Here is a 13,109-nt window from a genome sequence, read left to right as displayed (position 1 = left end):
CATCTGCAGTGATTTTGGAGCCCAGAAAAATAAAGTCTGGCACTGTTTCCCCATCTATTTCCCATGAAGTGCTGGGACCAGATGCCATGATCTTCGTTTTCTGAATGTTGAGCTTTAAGCCAACTTTTTCACTCTCCTCTTTAACCTTCATCAAGAGGCTTTTTAGTTCCTCTTCACTTTCTGCCATAAGGGTGGTGTCATCTGCATATCTGAGGCTGTTGATATTTCTCCCAGCAATCTTGATTCTAGCTTGTGCTTCTTCCAGCCCAGCGTTTCTCATGATGTACTCCGCATAGAAGTTAAACAAACAGGGTGACAGTATACAGCCTTGACATACTCCTTTTCCTGTTTGGAACCAGTCTGTTGTTCCATGTCCAGTTCTAACTGTTGCTTCCTGACCTGCATATAGGTTTCTCAAGAGGCAGGTCAGGTGGTCTGGTATTCCCATTTCTGTGAATAGCCTCAAATACAACTGTCCTGAGGTTCTGTCTTTAGGCAGGATAGGAAGAAACACTAGAAAAGTATCAGTGCTACTAAGCAAATTTAATTCTCCTGTCTTGCTATTTTTTAGGGAAGGCAAAACCAACTGCCAAAACAAAAAAGTTCTCTCTTTTTCCTAATTCATTCATGCTGGCTGTTTTCCAGGGACTTACTGAAGACTTAGGAAGAATTTTGGTAATCTCTCATGTTCAAAATCACCTGATGATGTGGTCTCTAGCACGTGTGTGTGTGTGTGTGTGTGTGTGTGTCTGGCCTCAGTTTTCTCAGCTCTACCAATGTTCCTGGCCAGAGGTACTGATAGTATCTGTGATTAAGCATCATCTTATACCTACCAGTGAGAATACTACAGCCAAGTGCTTCCACCAGGTTAAATTCTGAGAATTGTTTGAGAAGCAAAAGGAAGCTTCTGAAAAACAGGAACCTGCGGCTCCAAGATGTGGGTTTTTTAAGGATGGTCAATGGCACCCCACTCCAGTACTCTTGCCTGGAAAATCCCATGGATGGAGGAGTCTGGTGGGCTGCACTCCATGGGGTCGCTAGGAGTCAGACACGACTGAGCGACTTCACTTTCACTTTTCACTTTCAAGCATTGGAGAAGGAAATGGCAACCCACTCCAGTATTCTTGCCTGGAGAATCCCAGGGACGGGGGAGCATGTTGGGCTGCTGTCTATGGGGTTGCACAGAGTCCGACACGACTGAAGTGACTTAGCAGCAGCAGCAGCAGACCTAAAAATATTCAGATCATGAAACTTCTGTTCTAAATGAGAAAATATTGATGGTCTTTGACATGAAGGTATGAAGTGAAGCATCGTTCCTATATGATGTTAAAATACTAATCTTGAGCCATTCCCACCCACTACCAGGCATCAGTGGGACAGACAACAGGACAGAGACATTAAGAGCAGGCAGAGGTGCTGTGGGGTTCACACGAGCCCGAAGTCTGTTCTTATTGTTTAAGAGTCACTCTTTGACATTTGAGAGAAAACAATCCCTCAGGGAGGAGAGCAGCCAGGAGAAAATGGAGCAGTCTGAGAAAGAATGGAAATGATTGTTGGTTCATAAGACACAGCCAGGTGGGAGGGAAGCCAGGGTAAATGATCAGAGGCCGTCTACAAAACAGCTCACCTCAGCTGGAGCACAGGGTGCCTACTCTGTGAAGCAATAAGAGGTCTGCCATGTCTGGCGCCACTGGAGCTCCAAGTTAGTCATCTGCAGGAAACCAGCCTTGATTTCCATTTAGCAGAGAGTGAGTGAGCAAGAAGCACAAGCACACAGGATTGTGTCTGTGCTGCACTTTTCCGTTGTCATGGGACGTGTTGCAAGTAACAGAGACAAATAGGACGCTGGGGAACTACACAGTAAAGCCCCAGTGATGGGTAGGGCTTGCTGGTTATGGTGATGAAAAACTAAATGTGTTAAACATCACTTTGTCTCAGAAACTTTGAAGAAAATGCTGTGTTTTACAGAAGGGAGAAAAGATAATGGAACTTTAAAAAGATAAAACTGCATTTAATATCACAGAAGTCAAAAAGCTCTTTGCACATTTTTACTTCTACAGTGTCATGAATACAAAAGAGGTGACATGCTGAACACAAGTATGCAGAACCAAGTAAACGAACTAGTATAAAATTTGCTTAATCATTTTCTAGTCCCTCAAAACAACCCCTGTTCTGTGGACATGAGGGGCTGTCCTGACACCTTGCCATTAGTATCTACTCTCCTGATTGCTGGGTGCTGCCACAGTATAAATGATTAGAGACAGAAAGTCAGTCTTCATCCTGAGATCAGTGGATTAGGAAGTATCAGTTAGCTGGCTAATGCTCGGAAGCCAACACAGTAAGAGAACTTTCTTAAAGCAAATCCACACTGGATCAATTGGATAGAGCAACTGGGCTATCATTCTGGGCTGCACTAGGTTGACTGAATGTGTTATAAATTAATAACGAATCCTAGCACTGTCTCCACTGTCTATGCTCAGACAGCCTTTTTCATCTGAGGTCTTGTAACCAACCTTTCTTGGCTTTCCTGTCTGCTTTTGCTGAGAATCATAGAAAGGACTGAGAAATATTTAGTGTCATTCCTTCATTTTATAGATGAGAAAATGAAGACCCAAAGAGATTAACTAACACAACCAGTGAAACTGAAATTTACCTAGTAAATTTTACTGTTTGAAACTTAGCAAGATACCTTGGAACACTTGGATATGCCTCAATCTAACCATAACCATTGAATATTAGAAGTAAGAGAAACCTGAGGATATAAACTTTGAACATTTAAAAATGGAATCTTTGTCAAGATGTCTAAAAGCCTGTAAGTTTTCAGGTAAATAACAGCATCAGTTTTTGGGTTCTGTATTTTTCTAAAATGCACATTTACCATATTATCTTCTTGTCTGGATTCAGGACTAAGCTACAAACTATGAACAGTACATAGAAATATAATGGTCACAATTTTAACTTGTAAAGTTAACAGTATTTCATTCTCTCCAAAATAGAAATCAACTATCATTTTCTCAACGTGGGAAGCCACCACCCTCTAGAGGGTGGGTCTGGAAATGCCAGGGGGGCTCTCCAATGTCACAGTGAGTAATGGGGCAGGGCATTTATGTTACATGCTAGTGTTTAGTATCTAGGGACGAAGGATGCACATATAGTACCACCTTCCCCAATATGCCAATAGTATTCACTTTGAAACATGATGAAAGTGAGATCTATGAAGTTTTTTTTTGTTGTTTTTTTTTTTTACCAGTTTCATTTTAAAATACCATTTATCCAACAATGACTTAACTTAGTGAGAAGGGGGCTAGAGTGTACCTGTTGACAGAGAACCTGGAGTATTAAGTTCATGGTAAACCTGAGTCTACAGGAAGTTCATGGATCTGCATTTCAGGCCAGCCTACTCCATGAGCGTTTATCTCAACACTGGGACCTGGGACTTGACTCACCAATTCATTGTCCACAGCTATAATGCCACTTACTCAACTAAGAATACATAAAGGTACAGACTTCTGACTGGTGTAGTGTTTTATGTACAGTGTTTACAGGCAAATGCTGAGAAAATAGTGGAAGTGCTTTATCCTTGCAGAATAGATCTCAGATACCAAAAAGATATAAATCATTTTCTAAGATGTTTGGGTACGTTTAGATAACGTAAGGGAAACTTCTACTTGTTTTCCAGATTTCTTTCACTGTTTCTTCCCTTAGTAATAAAAATCTGACTCCGCATTTCCGTCTACATCCCCCAGCTTCCCCATGGAGGGGTGTGGCCATGGAACTGTTGCCCACTGGACACTGTGATGTGGGCAACTTCCAGCTTTTCCCTTTTTTTCAGTAAGGTAACTGCGTGCTCTTTACTCTCTTTTTCTCATTGCTGTGTAAGGATGACAACCTGAGCAACCACCTTAGACCCAGAGAGGGAAGCCATGGAGTGTTCCACTGTTGGGTGTTTGGCTGACTACTTGAAGCACAGCCACTTACTCATTTCTCTTTCATTTAAGCCAGTGTATTTTGGAGACATTGACTTTCTGCCATTTTCTCTTACACCAACTGCTAAGCTGCTCTTTAGATTCTAAATAAGAAATGCCATCTGGTCTCAATAACAAATACTAGTGGGAGAAACCTGAATGTAACAGAACTCCTTTTTAGGTATTTTTGAATCACAGATACGCACATGTACATGCCCTACTAAAAAAAATGTGTTTACAAACTCAATTCATTAAAAAGAGGCATGGTCCTTGGTAGTTTAAAAAGGGTGAAGGGGCTTTATTATAGCGATATTTAATAAAATGCAATGTGATGTACACAGTATATTCTATATAGTTGATCTTCAGTGTGAACAGGTCAGCTTCATACAGCTATCTTTTTTTCTTTTTCTGCAGATTGTACAATGTCAGAACTGTCCCTTGAGGTATATAGCATCAGAGGTGCAGTCCTTAAACTTTGGGCTCACTGCTACCCAACCTATGTAGGCACACAACAGAATACAGATGGTGTTAGCAACCATCCTATTAAAAACACCAAACACAGCTCCAGGTGGAGACCCAAGGGAAGCTACTGCTGTCTCACTCCATTTTTTTTTTTAAAGCATACAATGCATTTGTGAAAATGTACAGATTCATTTTCAGAGTAGGTTGCATCTTATGAATAATCTAGCATGTATTTATTAAAATTTTCAGTTAATGTCGGTTAAGGCAACATATACATGCATATTTTAATGCATAAAATAGATATTTTTATACACAACTATAAAAATATGCTAAACATCAGTGTGTATGTGTTAGTCGCTCAGTCGTGTCCAACTCTTTGAGACCATGTAGACTGTAACCCACCAGGCTTCTCTGTCCATGGGATTCTCCAGGCAAGAATACTGGAGTGGGTTGGTAGTTCCTTCTCCAGGGGATCTTCCTGAACCAGGGATGGACCCAGGTCTCCCACACTGAAGGCAGTTTCTTTACCGTCTGAGCCACCAGGGAAGCCCAAAACATCAGGAAGGCTACATTATTCCCCTTTTGAAAAGTGCTTGGTGTAAAATTACCTGCAGAGGAGAACTTGATGTCAGCCACTGCTTCAGATTCCTCAAATCCTTCATCTAATGTGATGTCTTAAGCAATAAGAGGAGGAAATCCCGCCATTCTTTCTTCTCCACCCATTGGAACCTTCCACTGGGAGAGATGAAGTTATTTGGAAATTCAAATGAAACCCCTGATAACTCTAATATTAAGTAAGGCACTGATACAATAGTACTGTACATGTATCAATAATAAAACCCTTTTAAACATTAAAATATTGATAAAGACCCTCAATCATTTCTAGATCAAATGAAAAGGCCAGGAGCTCTGTGACAGGATGAAACCTACAGATCCCAGTGACAAGGGCCCCATGGCATCCATCTGGTGGTCACCTCCAGACAGCAGAATCTTATTTTATTAGCTTACACTGTTTTGACAGCCCTCCATAAAGCTTTAGACATAGTAACTGGGCAATTAAGGCAACAACCTTCCAAACACCTTTCTTACAGGCCTAGCTAGACAGAAGTTGCTCCCTACCTCACTAGAATTGAAGGGTACATGGCAAATGGGTAAGATTCAGCTCTGTGTTTATAAGTGTTTCCATGTATTGGAAGTATTAATAGATCTCTCTGTGTTTAGCACTAAGGACACAAAGATGTTACAATATGGTCCCTGATCCCACAGGAAATCAGAAGGTGGAAGTAGCAAGTAAATAATTTGTAGGGTAAGAAAAGTGATGAGAGTCCTCTATTAAGTACTATGGTTGTGAAGAGAGTAATTAATGTGATTTGGTCAAGGAAAACATGAGCAGAATTTTGAAAAATAGAGTACTCAGTGAAAAGGTATTGTGGGTTAGAATCATGTACAGACAAAAAACTGGAAAAAGGATGATGAGTTCAGAGAACTGTAGTTTAAGTGTGTAGAGTATGTTAGGTGTATGTGTGTGTGTGTGTAATAGTGATGAGGCTATCAGTTGAGATTTCTCTCAGTAATGTGGAACTAACAAGGAATTATATGCAGGAAAGAGAAAAGAATAAAACATAATACTTGACCTGCTTTGTATTTTGGAAAAATTTGTGTAGTGCAGGGTTTGTCAACCTCAGCAATATTGACCTTTTAGGCTGAAAAATTTTTTGTCGGAGGAGGCTGTCCTGTGTACTGCATGACCTTTAGCAGCCTCTACTCAGTGTCCATCAGGTTGTGAAAACCAAAACTGTCTCCAGGCTTTGCCAAATGTTGCCTTGTGGTAAGAGTCAAGCCTGGTTGAGAACTACAGCTGTAGTGGGGTAGGGGTGGGAGGAAGACAATAAAACGAGTCTACATTATACCTCATAATCTCAGAAAGCAGGCTACAGTTTGGACTGTGAGGCTGGTCTCAGTGATGATTAGGAGGCAGGACTGACTTTGACTTGGGAGATGAATGAAAACCAGAAGGCAAGGAGGAGGCAGAGTGGCCCAAGAAACTGTATTACAAGGGGAGAGAAGCCTGGGTGTCGCTTTGAGAAGCATCAGTGAGTCCACCCTGAAGACTACACAGATGCATGAAGGTGGAGCCTTCCCCTCAAATCCTACATGTGTCTGGAGCATCAACTTTAGGCCAGTTATTTCAATGGAGTCTTAATTTCAGTCTGGCTTTTTTAGTCCAGAGAGAAAGAAGCATTTGCTTCTGAAGTCAGGTTGGTTTTATCCTGGTTGAAAGGCAGGTGTGCATTTTGACCTATTTTTAGTTGTATGAGCGTTCATTAATGTAAATCACATCTGCATTGGATGCACCTGGTATTTTTGCAGGAGCTATGTCCCAACCCCCTCCTCATCGCCACAGACACTTACACAGCAGTGACAGCGGTGCCCTGGCACTGGATGTTCTCCACAACCTCACGGTGTGGTCACAACAGACAGAGGTAAAGGAAACTCGCCTAAAGTCACACAGCTTCACTAAGTGGTGGAGCAGAGTAGGATTTGAACCCAGCCTAGCTCCAGTGATCTTAACCATCATACACTACAGGCTAGCCAACAGTGTGTATTCAGGTCTGGTTAAAGAACTATAAATAGGCCCCATTCAGTTTCTGGTGAACTTGGAACAATTTCAGTGGCACAAAAAGGGCACAGCAGGGACTGCAGAGGATGGGAAGTGAGGAGCAGAAGTCAGCTTGATTGTAAAGAAGAGGAAGGAGTGGGACACTGAGTTTTGTTTTGTTTTTGAAAGATCAGAGAAATTTTCACACTGCTTAACAGGTCAAAGGAAGGATCAAGTAAGCAGGAGAGAAGACGTATGATAGTCTCTAAGTGTCTGTGGTTAAGAATCTGGGAGGAGAGCTTTTCTACCCAGACAAGGGCTTCTAAGCTCAGCACTACTCACATGTGAACCAGATAATTCCCTGTTGTGAGGGGCTGTCCTGTGCACGCATTATGTTTAGCATCATCTCTGGCTTCCACCCACTACATGTCAGGAGCATCACCCAGTTGTGAGAAAAACCAACATCTCACTCTATCCAGTGCAACTTTTTGAAATGATGTGACCACTGGGCAGTTGAAAAGTGGCTAGTGCAAGTAAAGAACTAAATTTTAAAGTTTATGTAATTTTAATTAACTTATTGAAATAGCCACATGTTGGCTATTTAGCCACATAAGGCTACCATATTGGACAGTGTCACCTAGAGAAAAGCTCTGTCAGTATCCTGGGATCAGTCCAATCCAACATCCCCTTTCTTATCAGAGCCCATCTCACTTTATACCCAAAATCCTCAAGGTGAACAAGGTCAGGGAGAGCTAGCTGATGGTGTAACAAAGATGGTTCTGTCCAACAAAGGCTTTTTATCAGGGCTGTGGGACTACCAGGGTGTATTAACCCAACTATTCAACCATCAAATCATGTTGGCTCACCTTCAGTAGCGTATAACCCATGTGCTTCTTCTGATATATAGTATCCACCTTTTCCAACAAAACAGGAAGAAAGTTGGAAGCCACAACTGTAAACCAAGCTGACTGGTTTCCCTTAAGGAAGAAAGAAGGAACTTATTTTATACAATGCAAGTCTACCAACCCATATAAAATTGAAATAAAAACAAGGTCTTAGAAGCACCTATTTTGCAATTATTACAGATGTTTCTTAAAGCCACATATTTGACGTTTCTTCTCAACAAAGCCACAAATCACATATCGCATTAGTGAAGAATTCAAATGTTAAATCTGTAGAGTAGGGACTTCCCTGGTGGTACAATGGATAAAATCCACCTACCAATTCAGGGGACACGGATTCCATCCCCCATCCGGGGAAGATTTCACATGCTGTGGAGCAACTAAGCCTGTGCGCCACAACTACTGAGCCAGTGCTCTAGAGCCTGGGAGGGGTAACTACTGAAGCCCATGTACCCTAGAGCCTGTGATCAACAAGAGAAGCCCCCTGCACTGCAGTGAAGAGCAGTCCCCATTGGCTGCAACTAGAGAAAGCCCACACACAGCAACAAAGACCCAGCACAACCCGAAATAAGTAAATAATAATAAATCTGTATAGTATTCTCATGAGTAAACTCAAGATATAAAGAGGAAGACAGGAGTGGAGGAGGTGTAGAGAGTAAAGGATTTTCTGGAGAAACAAAGGACTAAAGCTACAAGGGAAACCTCCAAGAGAGCAGACACTGCTTTGTCCCCTGGTTCACTGAACCATGTCCCCTGGTTCAGTGTTTAGAACAGTGGCTTGAACATCAGAGTATTATAATTATTTCTACTGAAAAGTTACTACAACCTATACTGAATTTACAAGCACTAAGCTGATATGGAAGAGAAATGTGACCAAAGTAGGGAGAGAATTTTTTTAGACGGAAGCATCCCACGAGCCCCTGCTGGACATTGAAGGATACAGAATTAGGTGCCTGAAACATGATCAGACTTATAACTTTTATGAAAACGAAGGAGATGGGTGCCCCAAGGCTAACCAGCCCAAGGGGAGATGGTGGCCCTGTCGATAGCTTCAGCGCCCTTGGCGATCCAGTAATCGGACTCCAGAAGCGTACTGAAAAGAGTTGACTTGCCAGCGTAGGTGGCACCAACCAGGTAGACGTCGCCGCGGTAGCGCCAGGAACGCTGGAGCGCGGAGATCAACTCCTCAACTCCATAGCCAGTCTTGGCGCTGATAAGCCGCACGGCTCTGAGTACCGTGCGGATCTTGGACTGAACATTCTCATTCTCCTCCCCATCCGGTGGCCTGTGCCCGCTGAGATGTTGTGGCCTTCGGTAGCCACGGGGCGGCAAGAGCCCGGCGCCGATAGCCATCCCACAGTCGCTCATGGAGTCGCTGCTGGTAGTCGGGAGTGTCCTGGGGCATAAGGTCCACCTTGCTTCTCAGCACGATCAGCTGCTTGGGGCCCACCCGGCCGGGCAGGTGCAGCAGCAGGACGTCGGGCAGATCCAGCAGCTCCACCTTGTACAACACCAGGGCGGGTTCCGGCCACCGCAGAGCGGCGCTCACCACCTCCAGGAACTGTTCCTGGCTCACCTGAAGGCGCAGGGCGCGCTGGTGATGCACCAACACTAAGCAGTATTGGCGTACGGGCCGGGAGCACCTGCTGGCTGGCCTGTAACTTCTGCTGCCGCCTCTCCTGCCGTCGCCGCTGCCGCTGTCGCTCCTTCCCCTCCCGCCGCTGCTGCAGCTTCCACAGCTAGTCTTGGAGGGTCAGTTCCGGCTCCGAATCCTGGACGCATTCGGGGAACAGAAAACTCTCCTCCAGGTCAGCCCCTCTTGGGTTACCCCCAGTCGCCATCGCGCCACGGGGAAGGCCACGTCCCAGGCGCTGGGTGCCGGGAGGAGGAGTCGGCCGCGCATCTCCTCTCGAGGAGCGTCTCCCGGACGTCGTGGCGCACTACATGGGAGTATTACGTGGGAGTGGGTCCCCGCAGGAAGCCGCAGAGCAGTCTGCAAGCAAGGCGCGCGGGCAGCATAATTAATGCTGGAGAGGGCAAAGGGGCGGAGCCACCTGGGGCAGGAGCCCTGTGGCTGGTGAAACAACAGGGACAGGCCGGGAGTATCTGAGAATTGTCATTCGTCAGCGTCGCACTGAAGCTATTTCTTCCGCGTCTAATCGCCTGAGTTCTCTCGATGAAGGTTCTATGGCCCAAGAACCCATTTGAAGCTGAGATAAAGATATCGGGGACTTAAGACTAGAGTGGGTTGGTGGAATAGGCTTGCGAGTGAGGGTCTGTTCATTTTCAGGCTTTTCAGCGCCCCGCCGCTGGCACTGCCCGCTAATAAAAAATCTTATTTTTAAAATCTTCGGGTTTTTGTCTTTGGAAGTAGGAGGAAAAAAAAAGTTGAAAATCGAATGCCGCAGACTTATAGCCACAATAGAAACCTTTTATTAGTACATCTTCTTGGCTTTTTCCCCGTGTGTCATTATGCGTGCGTGCTCAGTCGTTTCAGTCGTGTCCGACTCTTTGCGACCCCAGGCTTCAGCGTCCATGGGATTCTCCAGGCAAGAATACTGGAGTGGGTAGTCATTTCCTTCTCCACGGGATCTTCCCGACCCAGGGATCAAACCAGCGTCTCCTGCATGGCAGGCGGATTCTGTATGGCTGAGCCACCAAGGAACCCTTGTGTCATTATGTAACAGCACTAAAAAGCAAAAACTTTTTATTGGCTATATCCGAGGCCAAGCGTGTAGGAGCGATCCTCCCCGTATATAAACAGCTTGAAGCGTCCGCCTACAATTTGCGAGTGTGCAGAATTTCTAGCCGTTAGGAAACCTTAACCTACGCTTTGCGCAGGCGCATAATTTATATTCCCTCCCCCGCCCCTCCCGCCTCCAGTGTAAGACGCAGAGTATTCTGGGAGAGGTGCTTTCGTCTGACGCCGCGCGCGCGCGCGCGCGCGTGTGTGTGTGGCTGCTCGGCCATTCTGTCTGTGATTTTAAGAGTGTCGTGAACCGTTAATCAGTATGTGTGACACACACAAGGGTACGTGAACATTCAGAATACTCCGCGGCGAGCCATCTAAGGGGGGAAACATGGGGGGCTGAACGAATGGAGGATTTGTGGCCTCCTTCCCAATCCAGGGTACCTGGGTTCGATCCCTGGGTCAGGAAGATCCCCTGGAGGAGGAAATGGCAACCCACTCCAGTACTCTTGCCTGGAAAATGCCATGGATAGGGGAGCCTGGTGCAGGCTACAGTCCATGGGGTCGCAAAGAGTCGGACACAACTGAGCGACTTCACTTTCACTTTCCCGATCCAGGGTACCTCTTGGGCTTCCCTGGTGGCTCAGGCGATAAAGAATCTGCTTTCAATGCAGGAGACTCGGGTTGGATTCCTGGGTGAGGAAGATCCTCTGGAGGGAGGGCATGGCTACCCACTCCAGTATTCCAGAGATTTGCCTGGAGAGTTCCACGGACAGAGGAGCCTGGCAGGCTACAGTCCTTGCTGTCGGAGGCGACTGAGAGACCAACATTCTTTCACTTTACCGGGCCTGTCGGACCACGTCCCCAGTCGTTTACCCACATTCTCCAGGCTGGGAAGGAGTCCGGGATTTTGAGAGGTGGAGGGTTCGGGAAACGCAGTCTTTATGATCTCGGTCGGAGGGACTCTTCTTTCCCTTGTCTTCTCGGTAAATCTGATACTCCCTTCGCGTATTGAAAATAGCGTACAGAAACAGGACAAATTCCGTTGTTCTGACTTTGATGCAAAGGGCTGCTTTCTTGATTTCCCTTAAGGCCAAAGTTAATGGATTTATTGAATTGTTGAATTTTTGAGGGTCAGCCTGTGCCAGGCACTGTGCTAGGCTCTGGAAATACACCAGTGACAAAGAATGGGGTGGGCGGTAGGGATCAGGGATTGATCTGGTTTGGCATTTCTTCATGATGTCATGTGCCTATGTAAATTATCCTAAAAGATGACTTTTACATATCCTCTTTCCACAAGATGACACAGTTCTAGGTGGCACGTATTTTACTGAACATGGTCAACATATCTTTTTTTTTTTAATATGTAGAATTCTTAGTCATGTCTAGTGTATTTTCCAAAGCTCCCAATTTCATTCTCTACAGCTTCTGTTTCATATGTCGTTTTCTTCTAGCTCCTTATACCGTTTTCAACCCTTTCATTTCTCCTTATTCTCTCAGATGCTTCACGGAGAAAATAGAAGAAGCTTAAACTCTACTATTTATTTCTGTCACCTTTTAATCTTGAGTCTAGAAATCATTACATTCAAAATTGAAACCGTTTTTTAGCTCAATTTTCGAGCTGGTCATATATTCTCATGGTTCATAAACCATGAAAATGTTAACTGTGAGGTCTTATTCTTTTCCGCCATCCTGTCCTGTCCACCATCTCCTCTGTAGGAAACCACTGTTCTAGATTCTTAGCTCTCCAGATGCTTCATTTATATTCAAAGAAATATGAATAGTGTTCTATTTTTCCTGCTTTTACAGACCAAAAGTAACTTCACACTTTTCTGTACTTTTATTTTTTGCTTTATATATCTATATCCAAAAGAGTTTCATATCAGTACATACAGAACATCCTAATTTTTTTTCACAGATACGTAGTTTGTATGGATATACTATAAAGTTGTGTCTTGATGTATAGTTGGGTTATTTCCAGTCTTTTTCCGCTTCAGACAGTGCTGTAATGAGTAATCTTCTACATATCATTTTGTTCAATACACGTATATTCTGCAGGATAAATTTTTAGGTATAGAATTTCGGGTTAGAAAATGGACACTTGTTACACAAATTATTAACATTTTGCTAGACGATTCCAAGCGACCACTGTAGTTGATTGTGTTAATTAATATTCTCATTAGCAATGTATAATAATCCTGTGGAAAAAGAGTTAATGTTAGATTGGTGATCACATTTGCTCTAGCATTGAGTCTTCCTTAAATTCCTGCTTGTGTCCTTTGATATCATTATTAGATATGCTCTTATCAGGTTTTCCCTGGTGGCTCAGACGGTAAAGCATCTGCCTGCAATGCGGGAAACTCAGGTTCGATCCCTGGGTTGGGAAAGTCCCATGGAGAAGGAAATGGCAACCCATTCCAGTGTTCTTGCCTGGAGAATCCCAGGGACGGCGGAGCCTGGTGGGCTGCCGTCTATGGGGTTGCACAGAGTCG

At 44.3% G+C, this 13,109-nt stretch overlaps 1 long non-coding RNA gene and 1 pseudogene across 3 annotated transcripts in view; one reads left to right on the top strand and one right to left on the bottom strand.

Annotated features, from left to right (window-relative positions):
• Positions 1 to 4,910: 4,910 nt before the first annotated feature.
• LOC105002818 lies at positions 4,911 to 10,755 on the bottom strand (annotated as a pseudogene).
• Positions 10,756 to 10,865: 110 nt separating this feature from the next.
• Positions 10,866 to 13,109, top strand: part of LOC105002819 — a 74,591-nt gene continuing 72,347 nt past the window's right edge. For all 3 annotated transcript variants that reach the window (XR_827031.1, XR_827032.1, XR_827030.1), the window contains exon 1: positions 10,866 to 10,958. This is a non-coding gene — a long non-coding RNA (uncharacterized LOC105002819). The remainder of the gene's footprint in view (positions 10,959 to 13,109) is intronic.

This window comes from Bison bison, unplaced genomic scaffold (assembly GCF_000754665.1).
Source record: "Bison bison bison isolate TAMUID 2011002044 unplaced genomic scaffold, Bison_UMD1.0 scf7180017864458, whole genome shotgun sequence".
Taxonomy (NCBI): domain Eukaryota; kingdom Metazoa; phylum Chordata; class Mammalia; order Artiodactyla; family Bovidae; genus Bison; species Bison bison.
The sequence above is the reverse complement of the archived record's forward strand: the minus strand, read 5'-3'. Positions and strand labels throughout refer to the sequence as shown.